The sequence below is a fragment of the Camelus bactrianus genome, chromosome 5 (assembly GCF_048773025.1).
Source record: "Camelus bactrianus isolate YW-2024 breed Bactrian camel chromosome 5, ASM4877302v1, whole genome shotgun sequence".
NCBI classification, from domain to species: domain Eukaryota; kingdom Metazoa; phylum Chordata; class Mammalia; order Artiodactyla; family Camelidae; genus Camelus; species Camelus bactrianus.
In genome coordinates this window covers 18,084,964-18,098,330 of record NC_133543.1, presented here as the reverse complement: position 1 = coordinate 18,098,330, position 13,367 = coordinate 18,084,964, and the positions used below count along the sequence as shown (strand labels likewise).

The window sequence follows — 13,367 nt, the reverse complement described above, 5'->3', positions numbered from 1 at the left end:
GCCAGCCTGCCCAGAAGTAGGGCGCGGGCAGGCTGAGAGCCACAGTTCCACAGTTCTTCTGCCTGATCCAGTCTCCACTTACATTTTCCCCAGAGACATTTCCTGGTTCTCTGCTCACTACTTTAGCAGCTGGGAATTCTGCAACGTCTCTGGAAAATACCTGCGGTAGATCTGTGAAACGCTACAAAACACAGGCCTTTACAGAGCACCTAGGATACAAGAGGCGAGTCCAGGGTGTGGCTGTCCTGCCAGGGTTCAGAGTGTTGACCCTGCAGAAAGGCCTGGATTTAACCTGCCTGAACTACCATTGCTGTGTGTGCTTGGGTCGATCGCTTAACTTCTCTGTCTTTCTGTTTCCTCCCTCTAAAATGTAGCTAGTAGTAGTAACTGCCTAAAAAGGCTGATGTGAGGAATAAATGAAATAATACATTCTAGCATGCTTGGCACAGTGTCTAGTACCTAATAAGCATTCCACAAATATATTATTATGCCTCCAACACAAACCCATACATGAATACGCTATTATCTGACTGCACATAAATCAAGTCTTGCAGATATATGCAGCTGGCCTCTTTAGGCACCAACACTCCATCAGTAATGGACAGAAACTTTTCAGTGTCTTGTGGGCTTCCCGTCTTCTTAAGCAAGAGCGAGCAAACTTCTCCTATTGACCTGGAGTCATAGGAGCATCCTTCAGTGTAATAAGTTAATACAATAATGACTTTACAGACTCTGGCTGTTGAGGGGAACTTTTGAGGGGCTTCTTTCTTTTTTTTTTTTAAATTGAAGTATGGTTGATTTACAATTTATATTCGTTTCAGGCATACCAAGGGCTTATTTCTTGGTTCTCACTTGTGTTTGAGACGTGAACTAGCCAAGTAAATGACACAGAGGTAAGCAAGGCAGCGCCTGTCTCTCGCGATGGGTGCGAGAACAGATGGAGCTGTGCAGACCCACGCTGCACACATATGTAGAGGCGTCTCTGACTTACAACACTTCCCACCCTCCACTTCTGAACGTGCATTGCTCTCTGATTTGCTTTGTAAGCAAACAAACAAAACTCCAAGGTCAAAATATCTTCTGTGAATCCAGAAGAGGAGAAGAGGGTAGGGCAAGAAACTAAGGAAAGGAGAAAGCCTTTAGGACAGAGATTTTCAACTTCAGCTGCACATCGAAGTCACCTGGGGACCTTAATATATGTATGTATATGCATGACTGGGACATTGTGCTGTACACCAGAAATTGACACATCATCATTTACTGTACTTCGATAAAAAAAAAGTCACCTGGGGATCTTTCTTTTCCTGCATTTTTTTTAATTGAAGTATACAATCTGTCAATTTCTGGTGTACGCCATAATGTTTCAGTCATACATATACATACACATATTCATTTTCATATGCTTTTTTATTATAGGTTGCTTTCAAACATTGAATATAGTTCCCTGTGCTATACAGTAGGAACTTCTTTATCTTTTTTACATGTAGTAGTTAGTATCTGCAAATCTCAGACTCTGAGAGCTTTGGAAAATGCCCACACCCTACCCCAGAGAGACCCAGAGTTGTCTGGTCTGGGGTGGGTGGTGGGGGATACGGGGAGGAGGGGGCTGGCCTTGGGGTTTTTGTTTTGTTTTGTTTTGTTTTGTTTTTTTGAAGCTCCCCAGGGGATTCTAGTGTTCAGGTAGGGTTGGCAATCCTGGTTTAGGACTTAGCCTCAGCCTAAACCTGTCATTTCCCTCTACTTTTCTACACTGCTGGGCAGTCTATGAATTAGAGATCTCTTTAAGCCAGTATCTTCAAGTCAAAAGTTTACTTCTTCTAGGGAAGTCAGTTGATCACTTAATGTTAATTTGTTCCTCATGCTCAGCTGAGTTCCAGGTCAATGAAAGAAGGGAAGTTGGAGAATGTTGGGAAAGGTACCTGGTTGGGTGCCCCCCAACACCAGCAATTCTAGAGAACAGGACAGTGCTGGCAACTTGTCGGCTCCAACCATTAAACCCCACCCTCCGTCTATGGTTGCATGGAGCAGCGAAGGTTGGGGACCACTGGTCTAGGGTGAAGAAGTCAGAAAGCAGACTGGTACTGATGCAGGAAAAAATGGATGTGGGGCAGGAGGAGGGCTGTGTCCCAGGTCTCGGTGGAGCCTCTGGGACGTGCCCCGCCAGGTATGGGTCATTGGCTTCATGCAGGAAAGAATTCAAGAGCGAGCCACAGTTGAGTAAATGTAGATTTATTTAGAGAGATACATACTCCATTGGCGGAGTGCAGGCTGTCTCAGAAGGCAAGAGAAAGGCCACGAGGTGTGGAGTTGGGTGCTCAGTAGATACTCACTCCATAGACAGAGTGCGGGGCTGTCTCTGAAGAGGAGGGAGCGAGAGAGGTGACGGGGCGGGCGCGGTGTTGCCAGTTTTTATGGGCTCAGTAGCTTCACATACCTACAAGTGGGAGGACTATTCCAACTGCCCTGGGAAGGGGCATCACCCACTCTTTGACCTTTTATAGTTAGCCTTGGGACTGTCACGGCACCTGTGGGCATGTTACTCACCATGCTAATATGTTACGATGAACATATAATGATGCTCAAGATCTACTAGAAGTCAAATCTCCCGCCATCTGAATCGTCAAGGTCTACTGGGAGTTGAATCTTCCATTTTGGTGTTAATTGCTGTCGTTCCTTGAATGGCTGTGCCCTTCCCCCTTCTGTCCTGTCTCAGTACAAGAACAGAGATGAAAAGATATTGTCAGAAAGGAAAAACTTTTCCTCTAGCCTCTTAGGTTTACTTGACCTAAATTATTGGGGGCTTGTGATTAAACCGACAAAATACAGATTAGCAAGAGAAAAGACAGATTTTAATCATGTATATACAAGAGTTCACCAAAAAACGTGATTCAAAGAGGTAGCTGGACTTGTGTACAATTTAAAGAGGGAGGAGACATGGAGAAGGGCACTTGTGGACAAATAACTTTTTGGAAAGATACATGGGCTCCCAGGAGAACAGATGGGAGATAAGATAGTCTAGGGACAATATGTGTTTACAAGTGACTTCTAGTTCCTGGTGATAAGAGTCCAGGTTCCCAGGTTGCTCCAGGGAGGGGACTGAAGACAAGAGAGTTTGAAGGGTCCAAAGAATATGCCATGCCAAGATATGTCACTTTGACATAAGGCTTATTTTGAGCTGGAAACAACTGAAAATTAACAGACACAAAGAAAAACTCTGCCTGCCCCTCTCTACCAGGATGGTGGAGTGAGTCTTCATCCCCTGAGACTCTAGAGCCTAATCGCCCGGGAGAAGGCACGGGAGGAATCCACGTAACGCGTAATTTACAGTCGTAAATTCGGTATCCCTGCAACATGAAACCCTTCACCTGTTTGAGACCTGAGGCTGTGCTCAGGGAAAATGAAGGAAAACTTTGTCTTTCCTGCTGACTCCTTCAATTTGGCAACCCTGGGGCCATGAAACAGCTTTAGTGGCCCACGCCTGTTTTCCCTGCCACCAAGTATTACTGACCAGAGGCACATCCAAGTCAAAGCAACAAACTGCCTTCAAACAATCTGATAAAATAACCATTTGGAAACAAGAAAGAAAGAGAGAGAGAAAGAGAGAGAGAGAGGGAGAAAGGAAGGAAGGAAGAGAGAAGGAAAGAAGGAAAGAAAAGAAAGAAAGAAAACAAGGAAAGAAAGAAGTAAAGAAAGAAATGAAGGAAAGGAAAGGAAGGAAGGAAAAGAAGAAAGGAAAGGAAGAGAGAAATTTCCAAAAGAAAGTCTGGGAAAAAGAAAGTTTGGAACACTCTGCATCTGCGGTAAGGAAACCCTCTTTATACCTACAAATAAACATGTTGATGTATAAATACACTTCTATCATAAATTACACTTAGAACTTAGAAGCTGGAGTTTGGGGCCCCTTTCAGCCCCCACTGTGTTCTTGTCGCCCCACCAACCCTGCAGAACACATTAGTGCGTCTTCAGACAGAAAAAGATGGAGAACAATGACTTCTTTGATAATCAGAGTTAATCACTTAGACCAGTGGTTCCCAGTGTATGGGAGGTAGAATTAGAGGAGCATTTTGCAAGGAGTCTAGGAATCCACATACAAACACATGTTTCTCTTATCAAGAAGCTATCATGTGGCATCTCAATAGATGCAGAAAAAGCTTTTGATAAAATTCAGCACCTACTTATGATAAAAACTCTCCAGAACGTGGGCATAGAAGGAACATACCTCAACCTAATAAAGCCCATATATGACAAACCCACAGCTGATGTCATACTCAATGGTGAAAAGCTGAAAGCATTTCCTCTAAGATCAGGAACAAGACAAGGATGCCCACTCCTGCCACTTTTATTCAACATAGTTTTGGAAATCCAAACTGCAGCAATCAGAGAAGAAAAAGAAATAAAAGAAATCCAAACTGGAAAAAAAAAAAAAAAGGAAAACTGTCACTGTTTGCAGATGATATGATACCATACATAGAAAATCCTAAAGACAGTACTAGAGCTCATCACTGAATTCGGTAAAGTTGCAGGTTACATAATTAATATATAGAAATCAGTTGCATTTCTGTATGCTAACAATGAAATACAAAAGAAAGAAAGAAAGAAAGAAAAGAAAAAGAAAGAAAGAAAGAAAGAAAGAAAGAAAGAAAGAAAGAAAGAAAGAAAGAAAGAAAGAAAGGAAGAAAGGAAGAAAGAAAGAAAGAAAGAAAGAAATTAAGAAAACAATCCCATTTACCATTGCGTCAAAAAGAATAAAACACCTAGGAATAAACCTACCCAAGGAGGCAAAGGACTTATACTTGGAAAACTTTAAGACACTGATGATAGAAATTGAAGACGACACAGATAGAAAGATACACTATGTCCTTGGATTGGAAGAATCAATATTGTTAAAATGGCCATACTACACAAGGCAATATACAGATTCAATGCAATCCATATCAAGCTACCTATGACATTTTTCACAGAACTGGAACAAAAAAATGTTAAAATTTGTATAGAAACACAGAAGACAACAAATAGCCAAAAAAATCTTGAGAAAAAAAGAATGGAGCTTAGGGAAGCATGTTCCCTGACTTCAGACTATACTACAAAGCTACAGTAATCAAAACAGTATGGTACTGGCACAAAAACAGACACATAAATCAATGGAACATGACAGAAAATCCAGAAATAAACCTACACACTTATAGTTAATTAATCCACAACAAAGGAGGCAAGAATATATAATGGAGAAAAGACAGTGTCCTCAATAAGTGGTGCTGGGAAAATTGGACAGCTATCTGTAAAAAAATGAAATTAGAACATTCTTTAACACCATATACAAAAATAAACTCTAGATGCATTAAAGATCTAAATGTAAGACCAGATACTATAAAACTTCTACAGGAAAATATAGGCAGATCACTCTTGGATATAAATCGCAGCAATTTTTTTTTTTTCAAACCAGCTCCTAGAGTAATGGAAATAAAAGCAAAAATAAACAAATGGGACTTAAGTAAACTTAAAAGCTTTTGCACAGCTAAGGATACCACCAACAAAACAAAGAGACAACCTATGGAATGGGAGAAAATGTTTGCAAATGAAGTGACCAACAAGGGACTAATTTCCGAAATATACAAACAGCTTGTATGCCTTTTTTGTTTGTTTAGTCTTTATTTCATAACCATAAACTTAACTTTGCAATCCAGCTAAACTTGGAGTGGGATAAGGAAAATATGGAACCCAAAGAACTGCAGTGACAGCACAATTATAGGATATTTCCAGCAGATGGGGCGAAGGGATGCTCTCCTGAGCTAACAGAAGGAATGGTCTGGTGGTTAAGATGAAACCCAAGTCAAATTTATTATATTTGTCCACAGTCAGCAATGGTGATCTTCTTGCTTGCCATTCTTGGACCCAAAGCGCTCTATGGCTTCCACAACATTCATGCCCTTTTTCACCTTGCCAAAGACCACATGCTTGCCATCCAACCACTCAGTCTTGGCAGTGCAGATGAAAAACTGGGAACCGTTTGTGTTGGGGTCAGCATTTGCCGTGGACAATATGCCAGGACCCGTATGCTTCAGGATGAAGTTCTCATCATCAAATTTCTCCCCATAGATGGACTTGCCGCCAGTGCTGTTATGGTGTGTGAAGTTACCACCCTGGCACATAGATCCGGGAATTATTCTGTGAAAGCAGGAGCCTTCATAACCAAACCGTCTCTCTCCAGTGCTCAGAGCATGTAAGTTTTCTGCTGTCTTTGGAAACTTGTCTGCAAACAGCTAAAAGGAGATGTGGCCCAAGGGCTTGCTGTCTACAGCAAAGTCGAAGAACACGGTGGGGTTGACCGTGGCAGGGCAGTGTGGAAGGCTCCGGGGTGGCGGCCGTGTCTGCAAGGCCTCATATGCCTTAACATAAAAAAAAAAAAAGCAACCCAATTGAAAAATGAGCAGAAGACCTAAACAGACATTTCTCCAAAGAAGACATCCTGATGGCCAACAGGCACATGAAAAAAGATGCTCAATATCGCTAATTATTAGAGAAATGCAAATCAGAACTGCAATGAGGTATCACCTTACACCAGTCAGAATGGCCATCATTAAAAAGTCTACAAATAATAAATGCTGGAGAGGGTGTAGAGAAAAGGGAACCCTCCTACACTGTTGGTGGGGATGTAAATTGGTGCAGCCACTATGGAGGACAGTATGGAGGTTCCTTAAAAAACTAAAAATAGACTTACCATGCAATCCCACTCCTGGGCATATATCTAGAGAAAACTATAATTCAAAAAGACACATTGCACCTTAATGTTCACAGTAGCACTATATAAAATAGCCAAGACATGGAAACAACCTAAATGTCCATCGACAATGACTGGATAAAGAAGTTGTGATATATATGTGTGTGTGTGTATATATATATATATATATACAATGGAATATTACTCGGCCTTAAAAGGAATGAAATAATGCCATTTGGAGCAACATGGATGGACCTAAAGATGATTATATTAAGTGAAGTAAGTCAGAGAAAGATAAATATCATATGATGTCGCTTATATGTGGAATCTAAAAACCAAACCAAACAAAACAAATTTTATTTACAAGCCAGAAATACATTCATGGACATAGAAAACAAACTGTGGCTACCAGAGGGGAAAGAGGGCAAAATAGATTAGGAGTTGGGGATCAATAGGTACACATTACTATATATAAAGTGGATAAACAACAAGGACCTACTAGTGAATAGCACAGGGAATTAGATTCCATTTCTTGTAATGAGCTGTAATGGAAAAGAATCTGAAAAAAATATACACATATATATATGTATAACTGAATTGCTTCGTTGTACACCTGAAACTAACATTGTAAATCGACTACACTTTAAAAAGAAAGAATTAAAATTTGTTTAAAAAGAAGCTATCATATGGGATTCTGAAAAAAAGTTTTTAAATTTTTTTGAGGTGGGAAGGTTTTTATTTATTTATTTTTCTAGTGGAGGTGCTGGGGATTGAACCCAGGACTTTGTGCATACTAGGCATGCTCTCTACCACTAAGCTATACCCTCCCTCTCTGAAAATATTTTTAAGTGATAAAAATGTCCTGTTTTATACCCATGAAAATAGCAGATGTTAGCAGGAGGATAAAATCACATTTGGCAAGGATGTCGGGAGATGGAAAGTGAGGCTGCTGAGGGTGCTGGTGTCCACTGAGGAGTCGTTCTCCAGAGCAAAGGCACATTGAACAAATCTAAAGAGTATGTGCTCAGGCCTCCTGAGTCAGCATCCCCGGGACAGGTCATGCGCATTGGCTAGGCTGTTGGAGAACAGTCAGGTCTGTCAGATTAATGGGAAGGATGAAGCTCGAGGTGTGTTAAGTATAGCTAAGACATATCAGACAGATGGAGAGAACTTACTACGTGAATACAGGTTAAAAGGGAGAGAAGGACCAGAAGTTGCTGGCTATTCCCGACCCATTCAGTTTCCATGAGGCACAGACTATAAAACACTAGGTAGACAGGAGGCCCCTAATGGTCACTATCTTCATGCAGCTCTTTATTGGTGGCACTCACTCTGCCCTAGGGGTATTCTGCCACAGAAAGCCCAGAGCTGTCGGTCAGACTAATTGGTGAGTTACAGCCGTGACCTACTAGTCCTTTGACTGTAACAGAGTGTGTGTTTGCCCAGGATCACCGTCTGTCTGCTGGGCCCCTTGCTCAAACCTCAGCTCTAGCCCTTAAAACTCCCCTTCGCTGGAAAAGGCTAATGTAAGAGAGACAAGACAGGTGAGCACACCAGGATGCACATGGTGCATACCTCCCAGCGCCCTTGCACCGCATCCTGGGGGGGGGGGGGTGTTTGTGTGACCCAGCTCCATCTCCCCCGCCCATCCCCACCTTCTCTCTATGTGATTTAATAACCTGTGTGATTCAGACATCCTCATTTGGTCTACGAGCCTTTCTATTTTGTGACTTCTGGCTCAATCTCCTTGGAGTGCGCTGGGAGGCTTCCACAGCATAAAGGTAATTGCTCACACGACAGAACATCGATTAAGAAATTCATCGGCATGGCTGGTGGAGGGAGACTCTGAAGCAACCTACTGTTCATCACCAAGGTGAGCAAATAAAACACCGTGGCTGAAGAGCCAAACAATCTCAAGCAGTAAGAAGCAGTGAACTAGACCATTCAGACTTCTTACTGGTACCCGTGGTAAGAAATACTTTTTACATTGCAACCACACTATCTATCCATTTGCCTATCTAGTTTTGAAATTAAAAAATCATGAGAAAAAACAAAAAAAATGAAAAACAAAAACAAACAAAATTTTTTTTTATTTTAAAAATCACGAAACAATCGTTACCCTAATTATACTTGAGACACTCTAGTGTTTCCTATTGTATTCATTTCTTATAAGTGCCAATTACGCCCCTACCAAACTGATTTCACTAGCCTCTATGGGGACCCAACATATCATTTGTAAAACACTGAATTAGATCTATATATACATCAGCAGGGATGGCCTTAAATCATGCAATTCGGTGAGAAAAGTAGGAAACAGAAGACGATTTATAGCACAATGCCATTTACGAAAACAAAAACCACACACACACACACAAGGATACACAATAGTCAAGGATCCACATCAAACACATTAGAGGCTGTGCCACTGGGGAAGTGAAAAAAGGAAAAGAAAACTCCAGGAGGATCTGGAATGCAAGGATGCCCACGTGCCAGGATGTGAGAGGAACGACTGGCTGGGCTCTGAACCAGGGTCCGACAAAATAAAAAGGTGGGGGGTGGGTCTTTTACTGGAAAAGTTTGAGAATCACTAAAATATACAGAAAATATGTAGGAGCTAGAGAATGACGCATTTAGAATTCTTGAAATGTATTCTTAAAAAATCAGGAGGGAGGGTATAGCTCAGTGGTAGAGTGTGTGCTTAGCATGCACGAGGTCCTGGGTTCAATCCCCAGTACCGCTATTTAAAAAATAATAATAAATAAATGAATGAATAAATTATTTAATAAATAAATCTAATCGCCTCCTTTCCCTAAAAAACATTTTTTAAAAAATATCAGTGCGTAAGGTCAGAGAGAAAAAAATATCAGGGGCAAAGTTGCAAGAGAAGGGGTAGGGTCCCCTCACCACCGACAGGGCAATATCAGCTGAAAAGGAGGTGGTCGGCTTGGAAGAGTCTGAGAAGCAAGGCTGGTCAATGTCCCCACCCACCACGGGCACCTGCATGGTTGGGGGGAGGGAGCTCAGGACTGGGGCCACCATGACTTCAGGGAGGGGCTCTCCGTTGGGTGCGCAGCCCCTGCCTCATTGCCAGCCCTCTCTTACCCATAGTCTCTGTTGCCCAGGAAGCTGTGTTTTATACCTCGTGACCCTGCCCTTCTGGACGGGGTTGGATGCTTCGCCTCAGAGTCAGAGCACTCAGCCCACCTGCTTCCCTTTAAACCGAGTAGCTTAGCTTTCCTGGACTAAAGAGATTCTCTCTCCGGAAGCTGACCCAGGAAGTGAGAGATCATAGTTGTTGGGGTGAGGGCTGCAGCTGAAAGGTCTTGAATCTGAGCTGGAGAGACTGGGGCGGGTCTCAAGCTGGCAGAGTTACGGGGAACAAAAACTGGGGCCAGCCGGGGAGGGAAAGCAGTGATGGGAGGGTGGAAACAGACCCTGGAAGTAGGGCTAGGTTATTTACCAGCACAACACAGAGCTGGGCGTATACACTGAAGTCCTATAAGGGCCAGCAGGCAACACAGGAGTTAAGAGAGCTGGGGGTAAGATGGGGTCGGGGTGGGGTCCACAGAGCACCAACTGTCCAAAGAGAGTCATCCAAAGTGGCCATGGTTTCTGTGCAGAAAAGGGATCCTCAGGGTTCCAAGCTGTCTTGTTTTCAACAGAAATCAGAAATCCAGAATTCAATGTGAAACTTCCGAATTTCAGAATTGACGACATTTTTGCCTTTTAATTAAAAACTTTTGGGGAGGAGAGTATAGCTCAAGTGGTAGAGTGTATGCTTAGCATGTATGAGGTTCTGGATTCAATCCCCAGTACCTCTTCTAAAAATAAATGAATAAACCTAATTACCCCCACCTCAAAAAAATAAATAAAAGAAATTAAAAACACTTTGTGGAAAACAAAACATGTCTACAGACTAAACATGGTAAATGACCAGACCCTGTGGACTCAAGGCCTGGAGACCGCCCCCATCCCCCAGCCTCCTGGGGAGGCCACCCTCCTCCCCAGTGAATTCCCCAGAGACCTCTTTCATTTATCACTCCTCTGGATCCTCTGACAGCCTGCTTTCCTGGTAAACATCAAATCTAATAGACTGGGTGATGGGGTATTTCCTGGGCTTGCCTAGAGTTAGGCAAGTCCTGTCTAAACCATTTAACTTCTCTTGTCACCATTCTGTGCTCACCACCCATTCCTGGTGCCTAATCTTGCTTCCTGGACCCTGTGATCCTAGCGGGTGGGGTGCCTGATTAGGGAAGAGCACTGGCCCATTTTAGGAAGGGACAGGCTGGCAGTCAGCTCTGTACAATTGCCCTGGGTGTGTCTGATTAGGAAGGACCATCCCCTAGAGACTGGGTGTCTCAGAGTGTGCTGACAAGTCCAGCGTCCAAGCCTGCAAAGAAGGTGCTAGAAGTCTCTCCAGTGCAGGTTCAAGGTCTGCCTGGAAACCTACCTGTGGGTCCTGGTACACTGGAGGGGCATCCACACATCTCCAGGATGGACTTGACTTTAGAAAGTGAAGACCCTACAGAAAGGCCACCCTCAGAGCCCATCTCCATCACTCCTCATCCTCAAACAACGTAGGGGTAAGTTCTGATACTCAGAGACTTTCAGGAAAGGTACCTTGTTCCTGCTTCATTGATTCATCCCTTCAACCACATCCTTCATCAGAAGCTGGTGCCCCAGGGCTCTCTGAGGCCGACACCCACACCTGCAGCATAAACTTCACACATGATGCCTGCCCCACCCAGAGAGAAGGCCCTGGGGAAAAAAGCTGCAGGGCGTGCTGGGGAAGCCCCTAGGCTCCAGCCACACTAGAATGCGGGAACAAAGTCTGTGTTGCAATCAGGCACCTGGGAGGAGGCCGGAATGCAAGGCTGGAGCTTGAGGCAGAGGAGGCAAAGGGCAGGGGGAGGTCTGTTGTGGAGAGGAATGGAACTGGCCTGGAATCAGGAAAATTTGAGGAGGGGGCTGGGAAAACAGGAAGACCCAGTGGATGAAGGCAGGATGACGGGGAGAAGGTAAGGAGGGGATGGAAAGGGGATGGGGAGAGGTAACTGGGCTGGTGTAGAAACCTGGAGTTGGAGAGGTCAGAAGTCCATGCTCCTAGCAGGGAGAGTTAGTCATCAGCTTTAAAACTGCCTAGTAAACAAGGCAGCTTCTACTTTGTTTGCCTCTGGGTCTCAGTGTGTCTGCCCCACCTGGCCTCAGAGACCAGGATCCCGCACCCCCAACCCCAGCTTCTCAAAGGAGACAATTCCAGGGCAGGGTTCTCCCTAATGGCAGAGTGGAGCCTCCTGTCCCATCTAAGTTTCCCAGGGGTCAGGGGTCATGGCACACCCCATGCCTGGTGGTCTGCTGGGCACTCCCATACCCACTACCCCACGTGACCCTCGCAACACCAAGAGGGATGTGTTTCCTATTTGACAGAAAACCAAGGCTCACCGAAGGGAAATGATTTGCCCAGAATGCACCTGGGGCCTGCCTGCTGCATCATTTAGAAAGCCACATCAACCAATCTCTGCTCTTGGGACTAGACATGTAGGAGTGAAAGAGAGCTAGTCCCAGCTTTCAGGTTGCCTGCAGTATTTTAGAGGGAAACAGACAAATAGAGAGATTCAGCTAACGATCAAGAAAATACAAAGCAATAGGGGCAAGTGTGTGGGGGTGTGACTCTGGCTGCGGAAGGCAAGGAAGACCCTTGAAGAGGGGACCGCCTGCCCAGCAGACACCCAGGCAAGGCCCATCACACAGAGAGAACTGTGAACACAAAAGCCCAGAGACTGGATGGAGCTTCCCTCCCAGGGCGCAAGTGGCCACGTGTAGCTGAAGTTGAGGGTGTGAGTTTCTGAGTGGCTGGAGATGAGGGGTGGATGGGGGGCAGATAACTCCAGCCTCATGGGCCTTGGGAAAGAGGGAGTGGGAGGCTGCATGAAGGGACAGAGGAGGTTGCTAGTGGAGGCAGGGAGGCCAAGCAGGAGGCTGTTAAACAGGCGTCCACTTTAGAGATGATTGGGCCTAGAGTTGGGGAGAGAAGAGGATGGACTGGACCTGGGGTGTGAGGGAACAGAGAGATGGAGGATGTGGGCCTGAATCAGAGAGGCCAGGGAAGGAGCTGAAATAATGAGGGGGCAGATTTTGACCCTAAAACGCAAGTGTAGTACCCCTGACAGAGTCTTTGACTCTCTCTTTGTCTCTCATTAGCCAGGACAGTAGGGCACATAGTAGTTATACAATTAACTCACTCATATAATCAATGAATATTTATTGAGCATCTGCTATGTGCCTGGCTCTGTCCTACGCACCAGGGATACACCAATGAACATGGCAAAGTCCTTGGCCTTTTGGAACTCACACTATGGAAGGAGACAGGACGTGTGTGTCGGTGTTAAAAGGGGAAGGGAAAAGAAAACAGAGGGGGGTTGTTTTAGATATGGTGGTCCTGGCAGGCTTCTCTGAGACCTCAAAGGAGTGAGGTGGTGAGTCTTGGATGTGAATATTTTGAAGAAGTACATTTCAGGCAGAGGAAGCAGCAAGTACAAAGGCCCAGGGGTGGGAGAGTGCTTGTTGATTGACCAGTAGTACAACTAGTGCTTGTGGGTCCATTAATAGTACCTGTGCCCTTGCCTTGGAACTCTCTGTGAAGGACTTC

The 13,367-nt window shown here is 44.4% G+C and overlaps 1 pseudogene; it reads right to left on the bottom strand.

Annotated features, from left to right (window-relative positions):
• Positions 1-5,645: 5,645 nt before the first annotated feature.
• LOC105068883 (peptidyl-prolyl cis-trans isomerase A pseudogene) lies at positions 5,646-6,375 on the bottom strand (annotated as a pseudogene).
• Between the last annotated feature and the right edge of the window lie 6,992 nt (positions 6,376-13,367).